Raw genomic sequence first — 7063 nt, forward strand, 5'->3', positions numbered from 1 at the left:
TGCCTCTGCCTCCCAAGTGCTGGGATTAAAGGCGTGCGCCACGACCGCCCGGCATGTATGCCATTCTTATGGTACTGATGGACTTCACAGAACCCCTCAATATAGTCACTGACTCTCAATATGCAGAGAGAGTTGTTTTACATATTGAAACTGCTGAATTTATTCCTGATAATACAGAATTAACTTCATTATTCATACAACTGCAGGAAATCATCAGAAAAAGAAAACATCATATATATATATATATATATATATATATATATATATATATATATATATATCACATATCAGATCCCATACAGGTCTGCCAGGACCTTTAGCACAAGGTAATGATGAGATCGATCAGTTACTAATAGGTAATGTGCTAGAAGCCTCAGAATGTCTTAAGAAATACCATGTAAATAGCAAAGATTTGAAGAAGGATTTCTCCATCACTTGGCAACAGGCAATTATATTGTGAAAAAATGTCCTACTTGTTCCATCTATAACCAAACTCCATTACCTGCAGGGAGCAATCCAAAAGGTATACAAAGAAATGAAATTTGGCAGATGTATGTGTTTCATTTTGCACAATTTGGAAGATTAAAGTAAGTACATCACACCATTGACACCTATTCAGGATTTCAATGGGCAACTCCTATGAGTTCTGAAAAGGCTGATTCTGTGATTACACACCTATTAGAAGTTATGGCCATCATGGGAATACCTGTACAAATTAAGACAGACAATGCTCCAGCATATGTCTCCAATAAAATGAGTCAATTATTTGCTTATTACAATATATAGCATGTTACAGGTATACCACACAATCCCACAGGCCAAGCAGTCATAGAGAGATTCAATCGAACTTTAAAGGATATGCTAAATAAACAGCAACAGGTAACAATGACTCCCAGAAATAGATTGCATAGTGCTTTATTAACGTTGAATTTTCTCAATGCTGATGAGAAAGGAACAACAGCTGCAGAGAGACATTGGACGACATACAAAACTCCTGAGCTAAACCAACCAGTTTATTTCAAGGATGTGCTGACCTCAGGATGGAAACCTGGATATGTTCTACGTTGGGGAAGGGGTTTTGCCTTTGTTTCTGCAGGAGAAGAAAAGCTATGGATACCAACAAAATTAATAAAAATTCGATTCGAACAGGAAAAACCCCTTGATGAAGAGAAGTAAAAGATCATCCACCAATGTGACATCTCTACAAGTTGTAATAAAAACTTAACAATCAAAGGGTGGGGTAGGGTTCTGTTTTGTCAAGATGAAGCCACCAACAAGTTGAGAAGAATGGGCAACCAAATTTCAAAAACACCAGCAATTTCCATAATTTAAAATCCTGAATCATGACAGGACACTGGTGGAATTCAGGTTTATCTGATACATGGAATACTCGCACCAAATGTGAGGTCGAGCTGTAGGCCTTGTATACATCCTACTTCACAAATGAGTCTGTCAGATACGCTAAACCTATGGGCTGAAGATAATGCCCCAACACTGCAGAGAAACCTCAGGTGAATGCCCAGGCAGCTGACTGTTTCTGTCAACTCACATTTTTTTGGAAGTTGATTGTTTGCACTTCCAGTTTTACTAGGCCATATTATTTCCTTCTTGGGGCTCTGAGGTAGTTGAAGATTAGATAGTTGTATTTACAGTTTCCTTGTTAGGAAATTTCAGAAAAAAAACTCATTAAGGTGTTAAGTGTATAAGTCATAGGATAGTTTTCTGTTGATAATACAAGTTAGGATAGAAAGTGAATTAGGTACATTTTGGACTTGCCCAAATAGGCTAGATAATGGAATATTTTCTCTGAGTTTTTCAAATGCAAATGGACTAGACATTGTTGATGTATTTTTACTGCTTGTATATATTGTATATAGTTATTGTACTTATTATATATAGTTTTTCTTATATTAGTTATAACTTTTTTCATTCTTTATTACTTTTATTAGACAAAAAAGGGGAAATGTGGTGATATTTTTGTAGCGGTAACGCCTGCGTTACCGATACTCATTCACCATGTCCGAGCAAAGGGCTGCGGATTAAAAATAGAGACAAGAGACAGCGAGTCATTCGCCATGGCTGAATGCCCAATGCCGTTTATTGAAAGAGGGAAGAAACCTTAAATACAGGCTTACAACACAAATGGAGGAACCCCCAGAGGGCAGAAGTTCACTACCAATGGTTTACATTCCAGACCCAATGTTCTACATTCTTGCATCTAAGTTGTTAACGCCCAATATGCAGGATACACAAACAAGGAACTTCCCTTAAGCATTCAGAAGGGTGGATACCGGCAGGGAATCTGAATAGGGAGGACATCTGATCAAGGTCAGCAACAAGGAGGCAGCCACTCACAGTCAGGGGCCAGGGCCCATGGTGCCCACAATATTTTATTTGTGCTGAAATGTGGTGATATTTCATTTGTATGTTAATAAATAAAGTTTGCCTGGAGATCAGAGGACATAGCCAGCCATTTTTAAGTAAACACAAATGTCAGGCACTGGTGGCACACATCTGTAATCTGATCACTTGGCAGGCAGGGCCTCTGTGTGTTCAAGGACACACTAGGGAACAGTGAAGTGTGGTGACACGCCTTATTGCTACTTCCAAACATTGAGACCTAGAGGTCCGTACAGACAGGCAGTAACAAGGAAGTGAGGCAGCTGGGCTAAAAGCCAATGAGTGGGCACAACAGCAAGGCAATAAAGGTACAGGTTAGACAGGAAGTAGCTCTCTGGGGAAGCTACTGGCAGTGTGGTGAGTTAAGGCTAGCTGGTGGCTCTCACTATTTCCCTGATCTCTAAGACTTTCCCCCTATATTTGGCTCTGTGTTTCTTATTTAATAAGACCATTTAGAAATTTGTCTACACTTACCATTTCCCACAACTGTAGCCTGAAATATATTTCTTTCTGTCTGACCCCCAGGGTGTCCTCTAGTTGGGTACACCCCCGAATCATTCTCTCTGGATAAAGCATTGAATGCTGTCAGACCCCGGGGTGGGGCGGTCCTTGTGCTTTTATGCCCCGGCCCTTTACCCCCCTCTTGAGGAAGTGTGGGGTACCTTTTGCTGATTCAGAGATCCTTCATTAACCTCAGGGATACCTGAGACTGGGGTCTTAGATCCCATTTGTTACTTTAATTTTTAATTTTTTTCTCTCAGCTGCAGTCATGGGACATAAAGGCTTCCTCCTCTTTGTCCCACTCCTCCTCTGAGAAATGCCTTAAATATCCCTAGATACCAGTAAATATGGCTGTGTAATGGCTGCTTGGACCCCAGTATTTTATGGGAATTATCTAACTTGTCAGCAAATGGGGAAATGAAAAGTGCTACCTTATCCCCAAGCTTTCTGCCTAAGCTCTGAGCCCTCCCTTTCTGATTCTTTCTCTCTTGCCCATGTGCAACCTGAACCTGAGGAATCTCTGACTCCAAAAAACCTCTGCCTATCTGACCTCCCGCTCTGCTCTCCAGTATCAGGTGGGCCGCTCATGCCCAAATCTGGCTCCCACCTCCACTCATACTGTCACCTGTTCTCGATCTGCTCTGAGTAGCACAGACAGGTCTGGAAGCAGGCTAGGATGCATGCAAATGAGTTTACAGTCAGGACCCACATTGGGATTATAATAATCTAGATGGCTCGCTATTTAGAGATCACTTTATAACCTGCCTCCTGGTGGGCCCCTGCAAGGCTGCCCTAAATCCACCAAACTATCAAAACCTAAAACAAAGAAACAAAAAACAAAACAAAAACGTAATTCAAGATACAGAATAAAATCCATCTTATGTCTCCCAGAGCTTCCAGACATCAGGGCTAACTTAAGCATTGATAAAGAGGACCCCTGACCCCACAGGCAGAAGCCTCAACTGTGTCATTTGAGGTACCATAGGAGAGATGAAAAAGCCCATGAACAGAATTACCAAAGGCAGGCACACACTGAGTGCCTGCATAAAGACTTCCAGGTCTGCTGTGGAATAATGCTATTGTATACTGGTTTAATGAAATGCTGATTGGCCAGTAGCCAGGCAGGAAGTAAAGGTGAGATAAGCAAACAAGGAAAATTCTGGGAGAGGAAGGCTGAGTCAGGAGACGCCAGCCCACTGTCTAGGGAGCAGCATTTAATGGCATACAGGTAAACCACAGAAAACGTGGCAACATATAGATTAACAGAAATGGGCTGAGTTTAAATGTAGGAGTTAGTCAATAGTAAGCCTGAGCTAATGGCTAAGAAGTTTTCATTAATATAAGCCTCTGTGTGTTTACTTGAGTCCAAGCGACTGCAGGACTGGTGGATGAGAGACACTTGTTCTGACCGCAGGCCAGGTGGGACACAGAAAAACTTCAGCTACACAGGTCCCTGTTTTGAATGTGCTAGAAAAGGCCACATGGGCTTATTCATGTCATGCCCCACGTGGGCCATCAATTGAGCCTTGTCCAAAGTGCCACTGAGAGGGATACTGGTCAGCTGACTGCCCTTGTGCACCTCATGGCATGGGGACATCAAAGAAAGACCTCCAGAATACCTCCTAGGCTTGGCCACGGGCTCACAGGGAACCCAGGATACACCATGGGGCCATCCATTTTCTTCCTTTGGACACCGAGCCACTTTCTCAGTCCTGAGGGAGTTTTGGGGTCCCACCTTTCCTTCTTGTTTCCCTATTGTTGGGGCAGGGGGACAGCCTTTCCCACCTCACCAGACCCCACCACTTAATTGTACTTTTTTTTTTTTTTTTTTTTTTTTTTGGTTTTTTGAGACAGGGTTTCTCTGTGTAGTTTTGGTGCCTGTCCTGGAACTCACTCTGTAGACCAGGCTGGCCTTGAACTCACAGAGATCCGCCTAGCTCTGCCTCCTGAGTGCTGGGATTAAAGGCATGTGCCTCCACCACTGGGCCACTTAATTGTACATTCAGGGATACCTAATGGGAAGATATCTTCCAGCTAAGGTAGGAGCTTTTGTTTCATTTGCTCCCTCCATGTGCCTCACTCCAGACCCATCAGTAGTGCCTCTTCTCCTCCTCATTCACACTGACACAGACAGGGCCCTGCTCTCTCTCAAGTTCCAAAGGACACCAGCATCCACTGCCTTGTCACCAATTCCAGAAGAATGAGGTCTCACCACACAAGCTCTTCCTTCCTGGTTCCCTCTCCTAATTAACTAGTCAGGTAATTGTTACACGATCACCATAGAGCTGGAGTCCAAGGACCATCAGATAAACCCAGGTGGTAAGGAACAGTAACAGTGCAAAGATATTTACATGCCCGGACCCAAAGGGATCTTGGCTCTGCAAAAAACAGACTTAATCTATTACTGTTAAATGCCCTCAGCAATTGATAACCTGTGTCACCTGGATGCTAAACTAATAAAGGAAACAGATGCTTTAAAATAATCTGTCTCAGATAAGGCTTATCTCAGGTAAAAATTAAAAGCATGTTCCAAATCTCTTATACTCTCTCTCTCTCTCTCTCTCTCTCTCTCTCTCTCTCTCTCTCTCTCTTTCTCTCTAACATTAACCAATAAGCAGAGCACTAAAACATTACAATATCATGGTCAGCAGCCCAAGACTTTAAATTTCCCATAGCTGCTTCTTAATATGTCTAAAAATCCATCCAAGCTCTAGAAACCAGCTTGAATTCATCTGGGCAGGTCAGATTTGCTTCAGATAAGTATAACCCAAACTTTCCTGGTCCCAGGACCCCTTCCCTCACACTGGGACCCCCCAAAGGAAAAAAAAAACATATAATTCTTTTTTCTTTTTTCTAAGCTTTTCTCGGTCTCACTAGCAATCTCTCAGACACAAGCAGCCAGAGCCCCAAGCCAAGAAAGATGGATGGCTCCAAAGCAGCAGATGACAGTCAACCATTCCAGGACACATGATTACCTCAGAAGCCCCCTTCCCTACCCTCCAAAGAGTCAACTGACACCCACCAAGTCAGCTAGAAGCAGCTTTCAGGAGACATGGCACCCCTATTCCTGTTCACCAGCCTTTTTTTTATAATAAGCAAAGAGTCTGGAATGTTGGTTTCCTGGCTACTCCCCCAGCTACATGAGCACACATGCACAGTTCAATAGCCAAGCAAGGGGCCTTACATCCTATTTAATCCATGCACTGCATGATTGCGTTATTTGTGCACAGCGTGATCATGTATGTAATCTGCACATGAATGGCATAGCTCCTAAAGCCCATATGCGCATGTGCAGGGGAATCCATAAGAAGCAGGACACAAGCTCCTCCCCGCTCCTTTTCTTCCTCCTCTCCACCTTCTCTCTGCACTTGTCTTCCACAGGCCTGATCATGCCCTCTTCTCCTAATAAAGCTCTGGTAATGGGTTTTGTTGTGCCTTGTGGCCTTTCTGGCACAGTAACAGCACCACTTAGTGAAAAACATTGCACTGCAATATTAAAACCAACAATTCCTCTCTTCCAGCCTCCTCCCATCCCTTGTCACTTTCCTCCTCCAAGACTTCCTCATTCTACTTCTATTTCATATGTAACCTATTGCTACCCTTTTCTCCTTCCCCATTCTCCCAAGAGTTCTTTTTCCTTCTCTTGTTTGACTTTTAGTATCATGGCATCTACCACATACCCATATACACACATGTAAAAATTAAAATATACAAATCACATACGAAAGAGAATAGTGTTTATCTTTCAGAGTCTGGATTATTTGGCTTAATATAGTATCAAAGCAGTAATTAGCTATCACAAAGTAGGTGACTTGGTCTTAATCACACATATCTTGTTGGCTTTGTAGACCTCTTCCATCTTTGTCAGAGGTGGTACTAACCTTTTGTTTCATACAATATGGGTTTGCTATCCATGTGTTGGTATCTGCTTCCATCACTAAACCATAGGATACAAATCATCAAGGTCTTGTCCATTTATAACAAAATAACCCACTTTCCATTTTCCAAAAACATGTTCTCTATTTCCAACTGAGATTTCACCAGAATGGCTTCTAACATTCCATTCATTATATAATGTATATTATCTGTGATAACAAGATTTAAATAAGTTTCTCTTTTGCTCTTTTTAACAAAATAATTTAAATTTTTGTCACTTTAAGAA

General features: G+C 42.1%; 1 non-coding gene across 1 annotated transcript; it reads right to left on the reverse strand.

Moving 5' to 3' along the window:
- Positions 1–6678: 6678 nt before the first annotated feature.
- On the reverse strand, positions 6679–6801 carry LOC114682629. The gene has a single exon (XR_003733073.1). It is a non-coding gene; the product is annotated as a U6atac minor spliceosomal RNA (small nuclear RNA).
- Between the last annotated feature and the right edge of the window lie 262 nt (positions 6802–7063).

Source organism: Peromyscus leucopus, chromosome X (assembly GCF_004664715.2).
Source record: "Peromyscus leucopus breed LL Stock chromosome X, UCI_PerLeu_2.1, whole genome shotgun sequence".
Classification (NCBI taxonomy): domain Eukaryota; kingdom Metazoa; phylum Chordata; class Mammalia; order Rodentia; family Cricetidae; genus Peromyscus; species Peromyscus leucopus.